A 21,762-nucleotide genomic window follows, 5' to 3' on the forward strand; every position below is an offset into this window, starting at 1 on the left:
GGGGTGCTTTAATGTTTTTCATTTCTTTGTTTTGCACTGATTCTATTTGCAAGCCCAGCCTGCATGCCTGCACATCCTGAAAAGCACCATGCGAGCACGCTGCTAAGCTTTGTGTGGGTTTTTGTTTGCTTCGAGTATCACTGGCCAGCCAATAGGACGAGGATTAATCACTGAGACAGCGCCTGCTCGGCCACGCAGAGGAGCGGCGGCACTCCCGAAAGAACAAAAGACAGTCAGATGACACACAGACAGGCTTGGTTTTCATAATCAGTGCAGCCCCGTGTTGCACTGACATTTTATTTATCTGTGTGTGCACACGTGTGTGTGTGACCTGCCACTTGACACAGTATCTCTAGTTTGGTGCATCTGACTGCCTGTCGTACTGCGTGTGTATGCGCGCGTGTTCGTTATGTGTGAAACTGTCACATCAATCCTCTCGAAGCAGTGGAGGTTTCAGCGGGGGGTCACACCTCTCAGCATCTTTTATGCTTTACTGTACCCAAGGGAAACACACAGAGTCAGGCTGGAAGATTGAAATCAGGCCACCTCCACTCCACTTAGACACAAACTATATTTTCTGTATTCCCCAGCAACTGCTTTTATTTTACAAACTTTAGCAATTTCTATTCACACGTGTTGCACAATCTACAAAGTACTTTGCTTTTTAGAAACTTACAGCACATCTGCGAGTCCCTTCATATCAGCTATAAAGCTATGCTAATAAGGTTAGGGTGTCTTTTCGAATGTGGAAGTTTGGAGAAAACAAGGAGACGATAATTACAGCAGCAAGCGCAGGAGGCAGGCCCGCTATGTAATAATGTATGATTCGAAGCTATTTTAAGACTGTGAATTGCTAAACCTAGATTTCTTTGGGGAAATCTCACTCACATTGCTCAGTAGAAACTATGCCAAGTAGGAGCACAGTCAGTGGCTCGTTTTTTGGTAATCAGGCTGGATCTGGCTCTGTGTTTTACCTAGAATAGGTGGGGAACATGTTTCTGCAATATTTGGAGTTGGTACGCTGTGTCTCGTCATTGTTGTCATGGCTTAAATAGTGGATATGAAGGCAGGACATGCAGGTAACTGAGAGTAGGCCTGATTACAGCCGTCTCCAGCACCACTTTCTCTCCCCCTCCTATCTTAGTGAAAATCCTCAGCATGTCTAAAGATAGAAAACTGGAAATTACACCAAGATCAAATGAGCTGTTAAGGATTTCATGTTTCTCTTATGATTAATTAATACCTAAACTTACTAATACCTCCTGAAAGGTCAGAGTCACAACACATTCACATAAAATATGACGTTGATTTAGAATCATTGCAGTATTGTTATTGTTATTTAAATTATATGAGGGACATTTTTAGATGATTAATCCCTGATGAAGATTGTTTAAACGTTTAATTTCTTTCTAGTTCAACCAAATGTTTTTAACCTCTGCGGCAGATGTAAAGCAACAAATAAGCCGGTGTTTGGGTTTGCGTCTTCCTTAATGATCAGTCTGAGGACCATTTTCAACCTGCAGATTCATCACTTTGTCAACATGTCAGCAAAACAAGCAATTAGAGACAAACATGATGTCTGCATGATGTCAACCAACCCAAAAACCAAACACTTATGATCATGTAAAATAGTCATTTATTTGAATAAGTAGGAATAGCAATGCCATTTGAAAATAGACAGAAAAAAAGCCTGATACAATTTTAATTTCTGACAACAATCCTGTCTATTGACTAATGGATTAACTATTCATTGCAGTTTTATTGCAGTATTATTATTGTTATTTAAATTATTATTGTTATTATTATTATTACTATTATTAGCTTTCTGTGATTAACGGTTAAGAATAATTCATATTCAGCCATTTTATTTATTTTCCCTTTAAGGCTGCCCTCCTTTTAAGTCACTTTTTTCTGATTGGCTGCCTCTCACAAACAGGAGGGTTGAACAGCAGGTGAGTGGGGCTTCTGCTCTCACTGCCAGAGCTACGTACTTAACATGACCGTATTAAGGAAAATCTGTTTTCCCTGACATCATATGGAGCCAAAAGTAGAAAAAACTGTCAGGAACATTGTGCACATCATTTTTCAAAACCAGTTTTACAGAATATATATGTCAGCAAATATGGAAAAGCACCTCCAAGCACCTCTCTTAGCCGTGCAGGATTGAACAGACTGAACAAGAATGAATTTTGGACCATTTCTACAGAATTCCAAGATTTTTAAGATGTTTTAAGTAAACGCTTCTCTTCAGGTACTCGCTCACACTGATAAGTCCTTACAAAAGTGATGTTATATTTTCAAAAAATTAATTAAATAAACAAAATAAACTGTCTGTCCGATTCTATTTCCAGGGTTTACATGGATGCCCAGCTAGCAACCCTGCAATGCACTAGCTGACTCAAATTGCACATGCAACCATCCTTAAAAGTAGTCTAATACTTCAGTTCCCTCTTTGGTTTAAAATCCATGGATTTCCCATAAATACTGCAGACACAGGGAGTCCCAAATGCTACAGCAAGAGCAGGCAGCATAAATGAATGTCCGCTGCTGTATGTGCACATGAATCTAGAGTAACGTCTCCCAGTTAAAAGAAAGCAATGTATAATACATTTCAATAACCTCACTGCTCTACAGTAATAACTGCATCAGAAAAAAAAGCAGTATTTTCTTGCATTAAAAAACATACATAAAATCCGAATATGCATAAACCAAAGGTAAGTGGAATATAAATTGCTAGACAGAAAAATATAAGAAGAATTATTAATAAAAACACAGGCTTACAATGCACAGATATATCACAGAAAAGACTAGCAAAAATGAATAAAACACAGCACTGCATCCACCCTTTATTTTCTCAATGATATGCCTGTTTCCCATATTTTATTGCAGCTACTGTTATCACAGCCTGCTCTATTAATGCATGTCTCTATTGCTGCTCTTAAGATTATCTCCCCTCTAGCATGCTGCAAACTGATGTGGGATAAATTGGCCTTCCTCTGGGGTGAGAGTTAACATAGCAACTGTTATGTATGCAAAAAGTAAAGGGAAGTTTCTCCAAGCATAATTACATATGTTTAAAAATCAAGACTCTGGTAATAAATGTGGAATTATATTCTAATTGATAATGTTTATGTTCCATCAACCTTTAAAAACTGAACTGTCATGCTTTTATCTTTATACAAAATGACAGGTAAAAGGAGGTGGGGGAAAAATCAATGCAAGGATGGCAGCTTCCTGATACACTGCCTCAGTCACTTCATTGTGGTGTGCTGAGTACTAATTTCACTCTCCGGGGATGGAGCCAAGAATCATAAGAGACAGCAAGAGCAGAGGAAGGTCTGACGGGGCTCAGCAAGACAGGCTGACCACAACAGAGGCACACGCAGCACTGATCCAGAAATCTGGATTATTGCATCTCTCATTTGAATCCCCTTACATCACATTGCTGTCTCTGGTCGCTAAAACAGCACTGCAGATGTTTTAAAGGTTCCTACCGCTGCCCTCTGGATCAAAGCAGTCAACTGGATGCTAACCAAAGGTTCAGGTTCAGCATTTTGTATTTGACCATGCACTCTGATTGTATGTTAACCATTAGAAATACAGTGAATAAAGTCGTGACATTATCGTCACACTATTTTGTTTGATTCTTGTTTATGCCTCTTCTGAATAGAGCCCATGTTTACCTTTTCAGTTAATATTCAGAAAATAAATTTTATTTTATAACACAGAATACTGACAGTGATTAAGACTGTCCACACAATTAAGAAAACAAATATTTATTTACATTTAAGACTTTCTTTTTAATTTTAACCAAATATCTTCGGCTGGGGTTAAAATTGCAAGGCTTGACTCAGCTGTAGGAATGCTCCTGCATATAAGGCTCTAACCAACCACCTACCAACACGGTGATAAATAAATATAGAGGAGTGTTTAATTTCCTCAAGAACAAATACGGTTTTGTTTATTAAATGGTAAAAAATGACAGTAAAATATGTAGATGTCATTTAGGTAAGGTAACATAAAATGCTTTAATTAAATGAGAAAGAAAATATGAACGAAGCCACATGATGCTGATGCCGTGACAGTCTACTGTGAAACCCTGTTTTGAACGCTTGCAATCGCTTGAGAGGAAGGGGCGGAGCTGGCTGTGAAACTGCCTGCTCATTGGCTACTGACTTGCTACTGACAAACCATTAGCAAATGGTTTCATTTGGAAACACAGCATCACCAAGATTTTCAAAACAGAATTTTTTTTTCTTGATTATGATTCAAAACAAGTGACTGAGTCCATAAACTTAACAGGAAAATCTTTGCAGAGGCCAAGACAGAAAGCAGTTTTCCCATAGACTTCTATAGGACCAGAAGTCTTTTTGCAGTCATAGCTATCACCATCTGGTGGCCTTCAGATAGAATGTAGGTTTAAGGCACATTTTTCTGACTTGGAAACTTCATCCATGTTTTTTTTCTTACCATCTATGAGTGCTATCTAAAGGGCTAAGAGAAAACTAGAATCTCACTCACCAAAACTGAAGTGCAGACTTCTGTGATGTAAAACAATCAATGAATAGTCAAACAATCCATTAAAATTGCTCCAGCAGCACACACACACACATACCACCCCTAACTCAGGAAATATATATACTGTCACCTCAGAGTTGTTATGAAGGGTGAGGCTGTCCATAGAGGACATTTAATATTTTCCACCTGGCTGTAAATGTGCTTGACAAAAAAGTCTATGGAGATGCCGTTTTTGCCACTGCCACTGGCTTCATTTTACCCATTGCATCCACAATCACCAGCTTTAGTCACCTGTTAATAAAACATCCCTGCTGAATGTGCATGTTTTTGTCTTTTCAGGACCCTTTCATCCCACCTGATGAGTCTTTCAGTTTGTACCCTGAGTAAAACACACCCACCTCACCTGCTTCCAGCTGCTCACCTACATCGTCTCTACTGAAAGGTCTTTCTTTAGGGGAAACTTCAGGAAATGTGCCCTAATGAGATTTTAGCCAGAGCCAAAGGAAAATTACCAGTGCTGTTAGAAATGTATTTCATTTCTTGTTTTTTTTTTAAAGAAATAAAAGGAAAATGCATAAATGAATGCAGACTCTACAGTGAACTCACTGCAGGTAGTCAACCCAGATAGGCTGATTCTGAGCGAGCGTGCATAGATACACAGTAGATTCTTTGCAGTATTCAGATAATTGCAGGCACTATGAAGAGCAGAAGAAAGGAAAAAATACAAATGATTCTTTACACAGTTAACAGCATATGAGATGACAGATGTGACTTTACAGTGTGCCACCAAAATCCCGTCATGATTTAGAGGTTAGTTATCTGAGAATTTCACAGTATTGTACCACAGAACCAGTGTACATATTAATGATTCGTTGTCCTTCCCATCGTCTTCAAAGGATTTAATTAGTAAGGTACAACAGAAAGATAGCACTCTCAACGCACAACCCTGCAATGCATTGGCTGACTCTAATTGCACCCATCATCAAAGAGGTCTAAAGCTTCAGCTCTTTATATTATATATAGTGCAGATAAAGTTAGTCCCAAGTGGCAACCTCTGTGGCCAAAGAAAAAATCTCCAGAGCCTCCCATTTATAAACTCCCTAACTCCTTCATTCAACACTAAGGGGGATGAATTATTTTATGAATATGATTTATTCCTTTGCATACTGGACGTAAGGGTGTGGCCTCTTTTATTGAAAGGTGCCCATCTTTTCTCTCTCTATGAAGACTCTTAATTTTAGACTGACTGTTGAAGAGAGAGTCAAAATCAACAGTAAACATCATATAAGAGGACAACTTGACGTGGACAGGGGACACTGGTTAATGATGGATGACATTCAAGTGACTACAATAACAAAGACTGTAATACACTGTTGAGTGTCAGGATGATACAGAGCTCTATTAATTTCCCTCCCTACAGGAGAACAGTGCTGTGCCAGGGAGGATGAATATTCTAGCAGATAATTAATAAATGATGAGGAAAGGCAGTGTTGAGAGGCTCACAACACTTTGAATTGCTCAAGTATTCTTACATCTTCCCCTCTTCACCCCTTCTTATGGTATGTCTTCAGTGATGTAGTCCCACAATGCTCCTCCTTCGCCTTCATCAGCACAAAATCTTTGCTCACTTTCTCCGTCGCCAGCTTGTATTTGTGAATATTTATCAAAGTATTCTTCTAAAACAACTTTAGACTCAATAGCGTGAGAGACGGTGCTAACAGGTTTAATCATCAACAGTAACGGCACTCAGTCAGTACAGCTGCTGAATTCAAAAACTCCACAGCGACAAGGTGGTAAATGAAGCAAAACTGCACTCTTCTTTATAGCTTTACCTTGCGATATAAAGAACCTTGAGGCAACATTTGTCTTGCCATATAAATAAAAATGAAAGTGAAATGAAAAAGCACAGTTGTGTAAGTCTGTGTGACAGTTTACTCTTTGTTTTTCAGTCAGCCGTAACCAAAAGACGTGTCAGCTATGGCTGTGTTATAGTTTGGCATCAGTTAATGGCCTTAATTCATACGAATGCTGAAGCTGTTTAAAGTGTGCGAATCCTCTGTGTGAAACTAAACCCTTGTGTCTACATACAAACCAATTTGCTCCTCGTGGATCAGCTAACGGTTGGTTGCGAGAAGACACTGCAGGCTTCGGTTGCCTAGGCAAACCTCTAATGTATTTACCTCTCCCTCGTATGTAAATCAACGGTGTCTTTCACTCTCTCTTGGTGTCACTTCCTTCAATCGCCTCTAAGTCAAGAAAAGTTTTACTTGATTTGCACATTTGCAGCATTAAAACGAACAAAGGCTTTAAAACAATAGATCCAAGCTTCAAGATACATTTAACAATTAGTTAAAGACAACAAACCACCAGAATAACATTTCTTCACCCTCCTCTTTCTTTGTTATTCCTTCTTATTCCCTCCTCTACTCATTGTTTGTGTCTACACCACAACCTCAGTGGGCATCCAGGCAAGTTAAGGAGCTCCCAAGGGTTCATTGTTATGCTTTTCGGTTCAGTTCCCAGCTTAGAGTCCAAATGTAGCAGCACAAAGAAGGCTGCAATATTGGACATCCTATCATCTTTTTATTATTGCAGTGCACATTCTCCAAGTCTAAGCTGTCTCACCAATTTGGTAGGATGCTTCATGTGGCTCCATAAGAATTTCCTCCCACACTCCCCAGTATACCATTACAATATAATAACCTGCCAAGGCATAGTAAAGAAAACTTACTGATATCTTTAAGTGGGCAGAGCAGCTCTAGCATTTGGTTCAAAGGAGGACCTGGAACACAAAAGGAGAAAACTAAGCATCAAACTGACAAGCCACATGAAAGACACAATCCAGCGGGAACACTGAGCTTTGATTTCTTTCTCCTGTCAGGATGCACAGAGAATTAGGGGGGTGGTGATGATGTCAAGCAGGGGTTGTTGGGTCAGAGAGGTGATACAGCATCCGAGAGCGGACTGTCACTGGAATGAGAATAAGGGCTCAAATTCACAGCAGAGGTTTTTGCAGTTGAATGAAAATAAGGCATTCAAAGATTTAGAGCCTCTTTCAATTTTTGCTATTTAGGGAAATCGGTTTAGGTCGAGATATAAACATTTTGATATAGTATATTATAATATTATATATAATACTAATATATTATATATATATCTTATACACAGCGTGTGTGTGTGCTCGCCTGCTGTGCTTGTCGTGTGTGTGTGATGTGTGTGTGTGTGAAGGTTCAAAGTGTATAAACATTTGTATATTTGTATTTGTGTATAAGCATCTCCACTGTGGTATAATCACAGCATCTGCTCTCGACACTGCACCTAAACTTCAGGCAATACAACAGGAGTGCAAATTTCAAACAAATATGTAACAAATTAAAACAAAATATGTACGTACAGTTTTTCAAGGTTTGACCTCGGGTGCTAACAATGAAGCTCAAGGTCAAATGCTTAGTATATTGTTGTGAAATTTGAAGACGATCCATACAAATTGTGGGTAATATAAAGCTTTTTTCAATGTTATTTATACAGGAGAAGATCAAGGAGCTTTATATTTCAAGGTAAAGAAAATCAATAGATTTAATTACACAACGAGATACGAAAACTGTAAAGTAAAACTTATGCTGGTCTCAAGGCTTTAATTTTATTTAGCAAAAAGCTCAGAAAGCAAATAGAGCTATCAAACCCAACGACTTTTCTCTACAGGCAGAGGTATGGATGTGGCAAGACATACTGAATCAGCAACATTAGCTCAGCTGCAATTTCTCCCCAAATCAGCTGGGTTTTACCATCTGCTGCTAAGCTTAACCCACATGTCACATCTCGTGCTCACGGCCTGAGTCCTTCTTGTGATAACTTCAGGGTTGCTGTCCTCACTTAGCAGTTGGATCAGATCAACCGTAAAACACACCACACACACACACACACACACACACACACACACACACACACTGCTGGCATCAGTATAATGGCTCCTTCATGACAGTCAGTGGGGGATGTGCTGATAAAAGCAAGAGGGGTCAGAAAGAAGGTGGTCAAGCACTGGTATGTGTAATATGTGATGAAGTCAGCAACGGCGGCACTTCTATGCCAGATACAGTAGAACAGCTCAAGAAACCAATGCAAAAGGTACTGTTGAACAAGATGTACTAAAAATGCTTCAAAACAGCAGGTTTCAAACACTCTTAAGTCCTCACACAACATATCTTGTTGATCTCGCAAAAGTTGCACAGACAGAACGAAGACAGGAATAAATTAGTCTTTTGAACTGCAAGTGAACACTTAGTGAGTCACTCTTCTTAAGAAACAAAGTTTAGCAGACACATGGGAGAAGAGATGAGCAATACCTGTGCGAAAGGCAGAAGACAAAGGAGCTACTAAAATAATGTGAGGAAAAACAGACACTGTGTTTTTTCTGTGATTTGTTCTGAAATACAAAGGATACATTTGAGACAATTTTCTCATTATCTGTGGCAGCACACGCTTGTAATTTGTACTGTGCTCGTAATGAAATTGCTTTGACTTTCTAACTCTCTAAAGGTTTTTCACAAAATAAACCATGACATGCTTCGCCTAACCTTGACCAGGGTGAAACCCAAACTCAGTCTTAGTCCTCACATGGTATCAATCTCCACTATTTTTTGTGCCCACAACGACACAAATACATGCATGTTAGCAGTGAAAGTGTCTCATCCTTTTTAGCACAGCTTACAATGGCTCCTCTCCTACTTGCATGCAGCCCTGAGGCTTGTTTTGGTCCCAAAAGTCCAACTCATACTGCAGCACACTGCAGTGTTAAAGACAAAACCCTCAGCAGATCACACTTCGGGCCAATCAGGGGAAGAAAAACAAACCTCCAATAGCAGACAAAACTCAAGTCAGCAGCAATCTAGGAACCTTGGACTAGTGTAATTCCCAGCACCATATTAACTTAGGCCAATGTGATCCAGTGCGGCAAGAGCACATGTTTTTCAGTTTCTTACATAAGCAATACTTTTCATAAATATTTGCCTCTCTTGTTTCTGCTTTTCTTAATTGCCTTATCAAAGCCATACAGCTCTAAGTACAAATTGATTTACTGTAAAGTAATAATTGTTTGTGAGCATTCAACCCAGAAATTAGAAGGGCAACTCTATGCACATGCACTCGTGACTGAATACTAAATACATATTTTAAGGGCATTTATTTTTTATGGTATTACAAGACACCTCCCCACCAGCTGCAAGTCTTGGAAATTACTGTAGATGGAAATTAGCCTACATAGCCACTCTTCAAAGGTAATGGTGGGCTTGTTTAGTGCAATTAAAAACGGTCATGCTTTGCCCTTATTCCAAGAGTAGTTACTATTTAAGCAGTGTTATTTGTCTGTACTCAGTCTCAGCACTGCACTATGTAGAACAGCACTTGTTCAAACTCTTCAATGTAAGTAGTGGCTCACACTGTCAAAGGTTGGTAAAATAACCATGCAAATTCAGAGATTTGATTTCCACTAGCTGAGCGTGACATCGGCTGGTGGTAATACAGAGCAATCAGGCTTAAACCTGTATGAGAAAAAAAACTGGAGGGAACAAACATGCCAACAGAAAATGTCAAGTTCCCTTTGTTTTGACAGCCGCGAACCTCTTAGTTTATCCAGAGACTTTGCTCTTCTTTCAGTTATTCACATGACAGTTTTACTTTTGACAGGAATGACAGACTGTTTGACAGCACAAAGAAGAAATTTCAAAACTGCATTTTGCCCAGAACTCTGGCACAGTTAATATTCGTAGTAAGGCTGCAGCTACTAAAATGTAAAATGATTTGCTGTTGATTGAAGTCACTGCAAAAATTATTAATTAGGGCTAAAAGCAGTAGATAGCCAGTGAACCTCAATATTACTCATATGTTGTATGGGTGAACACAAGCAAATGCACATAAAAGCAAGCTGACAGCTTTACAGCATCCTTGAAGCCACACCCACACATCCACTCAGAGCTCATCTCCAGCAGGAAATCTACCCCACTGATCTCCATCCTCCCTTCCTCCTCTATCATGAAAGGTAAAAAACATACATTATGCTCACTCTGAAGCCTCGCATGGGCCTCTCCTTGGTTTTAGCACCCCATCAGCATACAGGTTTGCTCACACCACGCTTCCTTGACCTCCTTTTCCACAACAACAACTAAGCAATCCTTTCTGTCTTGCAGACCTAAGGCACCTAAAGATTGAACAGAGGGTGAACTGAGTGGGATTTAAAGGCAGAGCACAGATAAACAAGCTGTCCTGACCTGCAGCAATGTTTAGCAGTTAGTGCTAAGCCAAAGCAAATGCTTTATTCCACCGATTCTGTTTTATGCTGCCGTATAGAGGGTTTACCATCACAACAGCATAATGACAAAGCAGCGCTGTGAACACTGAGACAACAACTTGTGTTGTTGTTTTTAAATTCATTATCCATTCAGCTGAAACCCAGTTCTCTCATTAGTATTCCTCAGCTAACTCACGTCGACCGAGGCTGAGAGGTCAGCACAGGCAGCTCCGATTTCAGCGTGTAAGACCAAACACACATACTGTTTTTCCTTTTTTTTGGCGTAAGTACAGAAGCTCTTTCATGACCTTTAAGTACCTCCTGAACCACAATCAGAAGGCACGGGAAATTCTCTGATGCAGTGCATCTGCAATTAGCTTTATCTAGTGTAATACACATTCAGGGTTTCTAGTTTGTGTGTCTACAGATGCATAGTCTTTTATAGAAACCCTGAACCTTTGCTTTTTATTTTATAGTGTTCAAAATTTAACAAAAAACACCTCATTGTAGAAAGCAGCAAACAGGAAACAGAATGGTTTAGTGAAAGCTAGTCTCATATTCTGTCAGTCTGTCTGAATATTCTATTATTCCCTAAATGATCAACAGATTTTAAATGTGCAGTGTAGCAATGCAGCATTACTTACCTTTTATTCAGTTTCCCAGTGATGTGAGCATCTTTTGCTTGAAGGTTGGTTCAGTGTGAGTACTCTCTAAAAGGGCGTGCACCTTTCAAGTCTGCAGTGCTACATTCAATGTGAGGCACCAATATTTTATTTTCAACTGACTTTCTGTTCTTTTTTAGCTGCTTATCTCCGAAAAAAATGAAATCTAATTTTGAATGCTCACAGTTTTCCAATATACAGTTCCCAGTTTCTTTCCTGCCACTGAGCACACCAGCGTGCATAAAGCACAAGCGATAACCGCAGATTATATCCATGACTGCAGTCCTCATTTAAACCAGATGTTTGTGTTTTGCATTGTCCTTTGATGATTGTGGATTATATAAAGCATCCAAAATAAACCTTCAGTGTACCGTAAAATGACAACAAAAGAATAAGCACAACAACATAATCGAGGCTCAGGAGTATTACTGAAATACTGACTGTCTTTTCGGCATCCTGGCACAACTACACACACCCAGACTTGTTGACTCCTGTCCTGTTTTTCATTCAAATGTTATTCTAAAATGTTGCAGCGTGTCGTGGGAAAACAAAAGCTAAGACAGTCATTCCCTACCAACAACAACAAAATTATTGATGAGCGTTATAGATTATAGATGGCTCAGAATGGGCCTGTTTTGAGAAACAAGCCTGTGTATGATGCATAAGTAGAAGAAAAAAACGCGACATAGGATTCTCAGGGGGATGATGAAATAACATAAAATATATGAAAATCCAAAGAATCTGGATTTATAATAAATCTGTCTTTTTTTAAAAAAAAAAATAGGCTTAGATGTTAATCACTGTACGTGTGATGATGTTCATGCAAATTTTCATTCAAGGCGAGATAAGGTACAGAGACACGCATATATACCCTGCAGTCATTATAGCAAGACGTTTGCTCTCCAGCGACATCTATTCAACTGATCCTTAATGCAAATATCTGCTAAGCCAATCACATGGCTGCATTTAGACATGTAGACATGGCCAAGACAGCCTGCTGAAGTTCAATTTGTGCTTCGGAATGGTGAAGAAAGGTGATTTAAGCGACTTTGAGTGTGACACGGTTAATGGTGCCAGACGTGCTGGTCTGAATTTTCACAGATTGCTGTTCTACTGGGATTTTCCCATAGCCATCTGTAGGGTTTACAGAGAATGGTCCAAAAAAGAGAAAATATTCCGGGTGAAAATGCCTTGTTAATGCCAGAGGTCATGAGAAAGGGGACAGTAACTCAACATCATTACAACCAAGGTATGCAAAGGAGCATCTCCAAACACATCCAACCTTGAGTTAGGTGCGCTCAAGAGCAGAAAACCACTATATCTAAATGCATCCTTCCTGCTATAACACGTAACCTATAACAAAACATCCAAAGAAACAGAATGGCACTGCAGAGATGCATCAAGGAGTGTGAGTCTGGTGTATATGCATTAGGGTCTGAGGTATATTGTCATGGACAAGGAAAGTATTTCAAATATTTTTCAGAACATCATGGCAAACTATACAGTTGAACGTTCAAGACTTGAAGACATATTTTCACTTCAGTAAATCTACGATAACTCTGTGACGTTTATGAGTCAAAATCTAAGTAAACCGATCATCAGGGTTAAGCACAACTGTCAACACTGAGTCAAGCTGGAGTTGCTGATCTCACTGAGAATAAACACGTCTTATGATCAGGTATGAAGGAAAAGAATCCTTTGTAAGTAAAGCTGCCAGCTCATCTGCGCCATTTTTATAAAAAAGTTTCAGAATTACATTGTTTTCGTCTCTCTCTCTCTTCCACTTTTTCATGCTTTTCTCCCAGAGCAAGCCTGACACTATAGATGAAACATCAATTTGGTTACGTTCCTTCAGCTTTATCACACAAACGATGAACAGTAATCTGTGCTGCCTATCAACAAACATGCGTGGCTATAGAAATAATGGCCCAGAGGCTAGCACTGTACTCCAATGCAATACAAAATCAGCCCGGCTCGCATTCATCATGCTTGAATAACAATACAAGGTTGCATTATGGAGAAAAATAAAAAACATTTACGTCTGCATCTTCTAGACAACATTGCTTTATGGAATAGCAGCTAAGAAAATCAATTTACTCAACGTGAACTTGCCTGCACATTGTAACAATGACAGCAGCAGGTGAGGCTCTCTGCACATCTAAATGCTAATGTCATGCTGCTCTTCAGACAATAGCGGTAGCTAATGAGCTGGCTTGGTGAATGCATCTAAAGTCTAACTGATGACATAAGTGACAGCATACTGAGGGACAGAGCTCTTTTTATGACTCACAACACAACGGGACCAAATTTAAAAAGGGTGCGCCAAGGTCACACTCTAGTTCTAATCACGGCCAAATGCTTATTCTATTGTAACTCCTGGTTTTCTAATTACATCTTTTAATACCAATATTTCCACTTTTGTATGAACAAACTTGACTGTTTTTAGGAATAATTTAAATGCTACATGCAATTATGCATATCTCAAGCCATGTAAGTCCATACTCACTTATACTTTGGGCATGTAAGTGCATTCGCACTCAGGAACTACAGCTTCATGCAGTTCATTACAGTTAATTCTGCAATTTTCATTTAGGAGTTGAAGGACATGTCATCAGTGGCCATGGAAATGTCAATTCTTGCTAGCTAGCCAAGACTTTCATCACACACTGACATTATATAACATCACTGTTGTGGTGTTTGGGGGTCATGGTATGGACATTATTAACTGTAACTGTTATTTTCAATGCACCAGACTTAGTATTAGAAGTGGGATTGACAGGCTATGCTATATGGTCTGAAAATGCTGCAATAGGGATTTTTGGAATATGCACATTTGCGCAAAAAATTGAAATTCACATGTCACATAAGACAATTGTTTGCACGGATACTAACAACAGTGTCTGAACTGAAACAAGGGAAAAATACTAAAAATCAGTCCGAGCTAGTCAAATACTGATGCTGGGCTCGTCTCATCCTATTTTAACATAACAGTTCGACACAGGGCATTATTATGACAATTACACTGATATCCTGTTATTACGGATTTAGGAGGGAGGTGAGATTGTGAATGGCACAATCACATGACCAACCAGCATGAAGACAGGAGTTCTGAGTCTTTTTCATTTGAACTTACTTTGGTTTTCTTCTGTTTGGTTAGGTTTAGGTTCAAAATTATGTTGTTAGGCTTCGGCAAGGAAAACACAGGCATTCACCGTTTTTTACACAAGTTAAAAGGCAAACTTCTACCATCTGCAAAATACTGCAAATGTCTTTGGCTGGCACAGTTATGCATCCTGCAACCCCGGGAGGGTTTATTGCTATTGAAAAATAACTAAAAGGGGTATCCAGTACACGCAAGTACAATGCAAAGGCTTTAAGTCCTGAATAAGAGTCAGAATGATGACTTGGGATTATGAATGAGATGCAGAGACCTGCTGAGAGCCAGTGATGAGCAGCTTACAATGAATAAATGGAGCTCTGCTGAGTCAAAAAAGAAATTCATTACAATTTATTTTAAGGCTGTCAAGACAATATTCCTTATTGGGTTTCAACTGTATTAAAAAACCTTTTTGTAAGTATTCATTCCATTATTCACCGTGTGACAGCATTCACTGCCAAAACAAGCTGCTTCTTAATTTTGGTCTACCTATGCTCTCATGTTTTTAATGTCTCTGAAGGCACCTTCTTCAGTCTGGCCCAGATAATCTTATCACAGAAGAAGCACCGATCTCTGAAATAACTCTACATGGGAAGACAGTGACATATTTCATTATCAAATTGTAGCTACAGGTTGTGAACATTAAGTTAATAAACCTGCCAGTCAAAACTGTAGTCTATTTTCAGACAGTAATTACAGATCTCAGCTGTAACTTTGAATCGTGTTAAATACTTTTAATCACCCACAAACGTTCAAATTAGGGCTGTGCGATATGACCAAAATCTCATATCCCAATATAAGAATTCTATAGTCTCGATAACGATATAAATCACAAAAATGTAACATTTTCTGTAAATTCTGTGAATCTCGGGCAGCTCGACTTGTTTCCAGCTGCGCGTCATGTAGCTGGAGTCAAGTGTTTTAACCGATGCATGAAACTATACATTTTTAGACATAAGTTGTAAAGGCCGCCGTTTTCTTTGTGAGTATTTATTACACGCCTGAAGTAGTTAGCCTGTTCTAACGTTTGAGTTTATTTTTTAACACCTGGTGGCTCTTTTTTACTTCTCATCCGTAAATAATCTGCTCTTTCACGTGATTCAGTTTATTTTGAAAAGTCTCAACAGGATCTTGAGCTTTATTGTGAAAGGTTTATGTGGAACATAAACAAGCGGACACGCGATGCTGTTACCGTCGTTGTTGCTAACCACAACGCAAAAAAACAGGCGCTTTTCCGTCTGTAGTGTGGTTATATAAAATATAAGAGAAAGAGAGAACTTTAAGAAATTAATAGAGCCACTACAGTGACCATCAAAACGATGAAAAAATATTGCCGTAAACAGTTTAGTTTGCGACACCACGAAACAAACGATAGCGTAAAATGAAACGATAGATGTTTTTATATCGTCATCCGATATATATCGTTATATCGAACAGCCCTAGTTCAAATCTGTTTTTGGAAAGAGTCATTGCAAGCTATCACAAATGTTTGACTGTAGTTTTTGATGCCAAGGGCAAAACATACAATTATTAGGTTTGGGGGTCATTCAATTACTTTAGGGCCAGGTACATTTGGACAGGTTTGTACACATCAGACATGGACTTTACATAACATCTCACTGGGGAAATTCATTTGTTACAGCAGCACAAGGGGCAGAAAGGAAATAGTGAAAACACCTAAAAATACTAAAATGCACAGAAAAGAAGCAGAGCTTCTACAACAACCTTCGTGGTTCTCCATAACCTCCTCTTATGATAAACTCTGGCATGTGTGTGATACACAGAACAGATTTTACTCACTGTTTTTTGTGAGTCTTTTGTAAAACGTGAAGACCTGCTGCTTTGAAGCCTTTGAATGTTTCTTTTATTTAACGAGCAGTAGTTTTCACCCTGCAATAATGCTGCTTGGTAACTTCATGACAAGTTGGAAAGGAACATACAGTATGTACAACATTATTTTAGCATGTATTACAAAATACTGACAGGAAGAGTTTCTCATCCCTTAATAAATGAAATCATCATTTCATTTTTATTTGATAATCTGAAACAACCTAAGAAATCTAGACGAGGGCAAACACATTTTACTTTACTGTACATTCAGCAGATGTTTAAATTGCCCTGACCTCAATTACAGAGGACAGTTTGAATTCAGGCAGATCCAGTTGACGAATACGACGGTTTCAATGCTGCTCCTTTCCCCGTCTCTCTCACTTCCTCCCTCCCCGAGTGCCGCCTCAGAGCCATTCTTTATTGCCACCCATGATTAATGCAGCTATGAATGGGTTTCTCTTTCACCCGAGCACTGTGGGAGAACGGCTTCTTTCGTTCTTTCTCTCTTTCTTCCTTTGCCATTTTGCTTTCTTCCCAATGTGACCTGATTTAGTCACAGAGTGTGAAACTGATTTGGACTCATTTGCATGCTAATTCCATAAAGAGAGGTGAAATGATGTGTAAGTATCACCTCACTGATTCTAGGAGACACCGTCGCATTTGGAAGAAATAATGTGCAGTATAAACTCGATAATTCACAGACTCATTGTTCAGAAATCCAACCAGGGAACAGCACGAAGGGACACACTTTTAAGTGCTATACAACATTTTCACAGGTACGTGCAAAAAGAGGTAAAATGCTTGCACTGCTGTGTAGAAAATGCCCTTTTTAATGTTGGTATTACTGCATTGTGTTTGTTTTTTCCAGGAAGTTCATGCTTTCATATACACATTATGTCTTGAAAGTCAAGGTTTTCTTCTAATAAGCTCATTAAAAGGTTTGAATTAATTATATGTTTGTGTGTTTAATTTAATTCTAATCCATGAATATGTGGCCAGTAATTCTGTCTGGAGCCAGTCTCCCAGTTTAGTTCAGCATCCTCCCCTTCATCCTCCCATCAATATCTTTTCATTGTATTTTTATTAAAAGAATGTAATAAATTAATTACTACACTGAAGATGCCTCGATTAGATAATATACCTGTGTAGCAGACGCCACTTGTCTGCTTTGAAGAGCTCCAGACAATGTGCTCTTGCTCTTCACACCTGATTCAGCATGGTGTCATTTTGAAAACACAGGAGCGTGTAAACACTTCCTTCTGGCCTGAAACATTTCTCGCCAACTTTCATGCCTCAACTCGTCCGTCAGTGCTTTGAAATTGATTACTTGAAGGTGCTGGCCACTAATGCACTGAAGGAGGTGAAGAAAAGTTTCACGCAATCAGGAGACTCTGGTTTTCGCAAACGGACAAGAGGAACACGAAAGAAGCCTGTTGTTGACGAGAAGGATAACATCTAGAGCCAACTGCTGACATATGTTGGTTATTTTCTTCATCTTTTCCTTTGTCTATAAATACAAACTGCGGTAAACTTTGCATGCTATCTATATACCAACCGAAGCATCACAGAGCTGCTGAGATTCAAACAACAGTTCAAAGATAAGCTTATACTTTAAGAACTGTCACAAACTATGAAACAAAAATCCTCCTAACAGTGTTAACCACGCCTGACTGATCCACTGAACATGACCTGGATTTATCCGTGCTCCTTCACCTGTTAGAGCAATAACACTAAGTCTGACCCCTAAGTCAAAAGCTGGCAGATAATCAAGAGAAATGCTTGGTTAAGTCCCTTCAGACTACCATAATGGCTGCATTGATGATAACATTGGCTCTAAAATCAAAGACGACCGGACTTTAAAAAATGCATTTAACAGGGGAAGACACAGACCACACTTTCAAGGAAAAACTGAAATTCAATGAGACACGGCTGTCCAAACAAATGAAGTAACACTGATACGGCTGTCGTATTCATGGGCGTAATCAAGAGCTGGACAACAGCGCCTGACCTGACTCGACCTAAGTCCTTCAGGATATTCATGGTTCATTCAGAGACATCTGACTGTAGATGTTAAACAGCCTGGCATTTTATATGGTTAAGACAGAGAGAAATATCTTTCACCAGCTTCATGATTTGGAATCACGTAAGCTTGAAAAAAGGATAAATATGTTGTGCCATTATGATTTTTATTTTTTTAAAAGGACAACTTTGTAATGATTGTCAAATTGAATATGTCATGAGGCTATCTTGGGAGCAGTATTCTCATCATTGTGTTATGGTGAGTCACATCTTGTCTCCTCTGAGTTTTGATGCTGTAATCAAGCCCACAAATGAACCAGAAAACCATTTCTGGTTGTGACAAACACTGAATTTTGATTAGGCTACAAACTTTAAAAAAAAAAAGGAGAAAAAACAGCTGGCGTAAGCTGAAAAGCACAAGATTAAAGTCTTTGCTGCGCATCCAGAGCAGCCAGTGAAGCTGTGCAGGGAAAATGATGAACACTATACTATTGCTGGACGCTACTTTTTCATATTACCTTTAGGAAGCACAGCCGGTAGGAAGAGAAAGGTGCAGCATATTTTAAATGACTACATGTAGATGTCCTTCTGTCAGCTCTAATTTTCAAAATGTTCTTCTTCATATTGACTATTTTGGCTGGCTGCAACAATTTGTTCTGTATTTTAATCTAATTTAAGCCCCATATGGTAGACTGCCAAACCAAACAACATTGCATTTAAAACGCACATACCTCTACCAAGGATGCACTCTCCTCTAAATATGTTTTAACAGTTTAAATGTTTAGACTTATTTTTAATCTCCATCCAAATCTAAATCTGAGTGAGTGAAGACTGAGCAATGATGAGCAATCCCACTGACGTCTGGTGGGGGGGAGCCAATCAGTCCTGACAAAAATTCACAAAATGAGCACGACCTTTTAACACTGAAACGTTTAATGATGCTGCGTAATGAGTTCAAATTACATGCTAGAAACCATGAAAATCATCAGGCATTTGTTATGCAGTACACAAATACTCTGGTTCACATGAGGTAGCAGGATAATAAAAGTTAAGCTAAGCTTGCTCAAAAGATGACTTTTTGTTGTTTTTTAAGATATTACTTTGGATTTTAGTTGCTTTTTCTTTAAATTACGGCACAAAAACTAATTTAACAAAATCAGCAGAGGTTTACATAGTCCACCCTTTGAAACTGTGTGAATAGCTGCCACCACTGCATTAAGTGTTATTAAGAAATCATGTTAAGAAGAAAAAAAAAGCAGTCAGACTCTGGCTGCTCATTTTGATTCATATATGTTTTGTCCCTGTGTTGCACAGCTCTTCGCTTGTGAAGCTGACAAGAAACGAGACTGACTCTAGCGATGATGCCATCTGGATATAAACCCTCCATAGATGGTGAATAATTGAACAACTCATACCGACAGGAGAATACAGCAGAGCAGTGATCTCAAAAGCTTTCAATGATCAGACTGCTTTCTGCCACTAGGCGCTTCTCAGTCAATACCAAAAGATTCAATTTGACAGTGTTTGTGAAGTAGTGTGGGATCATGGGAGTTTTGTTACATCGCTAATGTAATGGTAACTGCTTGCTTAACATTAAACAGGTGGACCGATGACATTGAGGTGGACTACACATACAGCCACGTTGTGAAGTCAAGCAAAAAGTAGCCTAGTAGTGATATCCATGTCCAAATAATCACACTAAAATGAACTACATGCGCATTTATGAATGCTGTAGTAACATTATTACCATGGTTGTCTATAGGTGCTAAAGGGGAAACGACTGCATTGACAGACAACCAAAAATTAAATGTCCCTTACACTGAAATAAACACATTTCTCTGGGTTTGTACATTATTGAAGGCATTTCATATTGTAAATATATATATAATTTATCAGATTGTGCAAAAGCCAACCCGAATTACTTAATGTTTTGCTAGCAAAGTTTGTGCAGTGACTTCCTGAAAATGTGCAAATGCTCATGGAAATACAGTATATAAGGCAAATATCTACAACTCTAAGAAGGTTGTAAGTCAATGTTTGGTGTGATCACCTTTATTCTTCAACACAGTCAGAACTCTCTTAGGCAAGCTTTCTTGTAATTTCTTTAAGCAGTCTTCAGGAATAGTTCTCCAGTCTTCTTTAAAGACACTCAAAACTCTTTTTTTGACAAAACCTCCACCACTGGCTAACAGAGCCATGACAGATTCCCACCATGTTTTAATAGTGGCTGTAGACATTCACTGTTATACCTCATTCCTGACCTCCTCTGTAGATATTGACGACAATTTGAGCCAAATACTTCAAATTTAGATGCAACACTCCATCAGGCTTGTTACTGCTGATTTTCAGTCCAGTTCTTGAGTAATTCTGGAGTAAAGGTTAATTCTAACCTTCCACCGAGACCATTTCTGATGAGTCTTCAGTGAACAGCAGATGGATCAACTGTTTCTTAAGACTTTCAGATACTGTCCTACTGGCTATATTGTTTTCAGGCATGATAATTTTCTTCTTTTGTCCTCCACCTCTCCAGTTTCCTCAATTTTTTCAAGGACACATTGCACACCATGCCTAGATGTGCTATATTTTCATCTATTAGCTCTCTGGGAATCACCTTGTTAGGTCCAAGGACTGAAGTGAAAATGAGTGAAAAAGCAGCCAATGTCCAAAGCAAAACTTTGACAGTTCTTCAGAAGCCTGGAAAAGTATTATTTAATGCCACTTAACAAAATTACCGAAAAATTACCAGAAAGTCTGACACCTTGGAAGCAAAATATACAGAAGTAAGAGGTGACTGGAGACAGGCTTGGATATCTACCGACAGTACTGAGAGAGTCAGTATTGCTGCAAAATATCAGATGTTGTAGTCCAAAACCTGGCTTGGAGACAGACTGGTGACCAGGCTATGTTTTACAGGTAGGATAGGCTCCAGCCTAACTATGACCCAAAATTAGACAAGCAGTTAAGTAAATGGATGCAATGATTGTAGTGCAAACCAAAAATTGAATAAATTATGCATTGATATAAACAGGTAAGAGATTCATGTCTTTGGTTTGTTTCTCTGTTTGAACGGAAGTCATATTAATTTAAATTCATTTTAAAGGGGATTACGGAAACAAGCTCTGAGCTGGAAATTATATCTCACTTATTAGTAGTTTCTCAGCACCTGTTTGCTAGTTAACATACAGACTAGAGATGGACAGATCCGATATTACGTATCGGTATCGGTCCGATACTGACCTAAATGACTGGATCGGATATCGGAGAAAAATAAAAAATGTAATCCGATCCATTAA

The 21,762-nt window shown here is 38.9% G+C and overlaps 1 protein-coding gene across 3 annotated transcripts in view; it reads right to left on the reverse strand.

Moving 5' to 3' along the window:
• apba2b (amyloid beta (A4) precursor protein-binding, family A, member 2b) overlaps positions 1–21,762 on the reverse strand; it is a 75,657-nt gene that overhangs the window by 48,920 nt on the left and 4,975 nt on the right. For 2 of the 3 annotated variants that reach the window (XM_005931421.3, XM_005931419.3), the window contains exon 2: positions 7,250–7,300. The exons of the other annotated variant lie outside the window; for it this stretch is intronic. The gene's annotated coding sequence lies outside the window, so the exon portion shown is untranslated. The remainder of the gene's footprint in view (positions 1–7,249; positions 7,301–21,762) is intronic. 3 annotated transcript variants of the gene reach the window in all.

The sequence above is a fragment of the Haplochromis burtoni genome, unplaced genomic scaffold (genome assembly GCF_018398535.1).
Source record: "Haplochromis burtoni strain Fernald_Lab_line unplaced genomic scaffold, NCSU_Asbu1 Contig_59, whole genome shotgun sequence".
Taxonomy (NCBI): Eukaryota; Metazoa; Chordata; class Actinopteri; order Cichliformes; family Cichlidae; genus Haplochromis; species Haplochromis burtoni.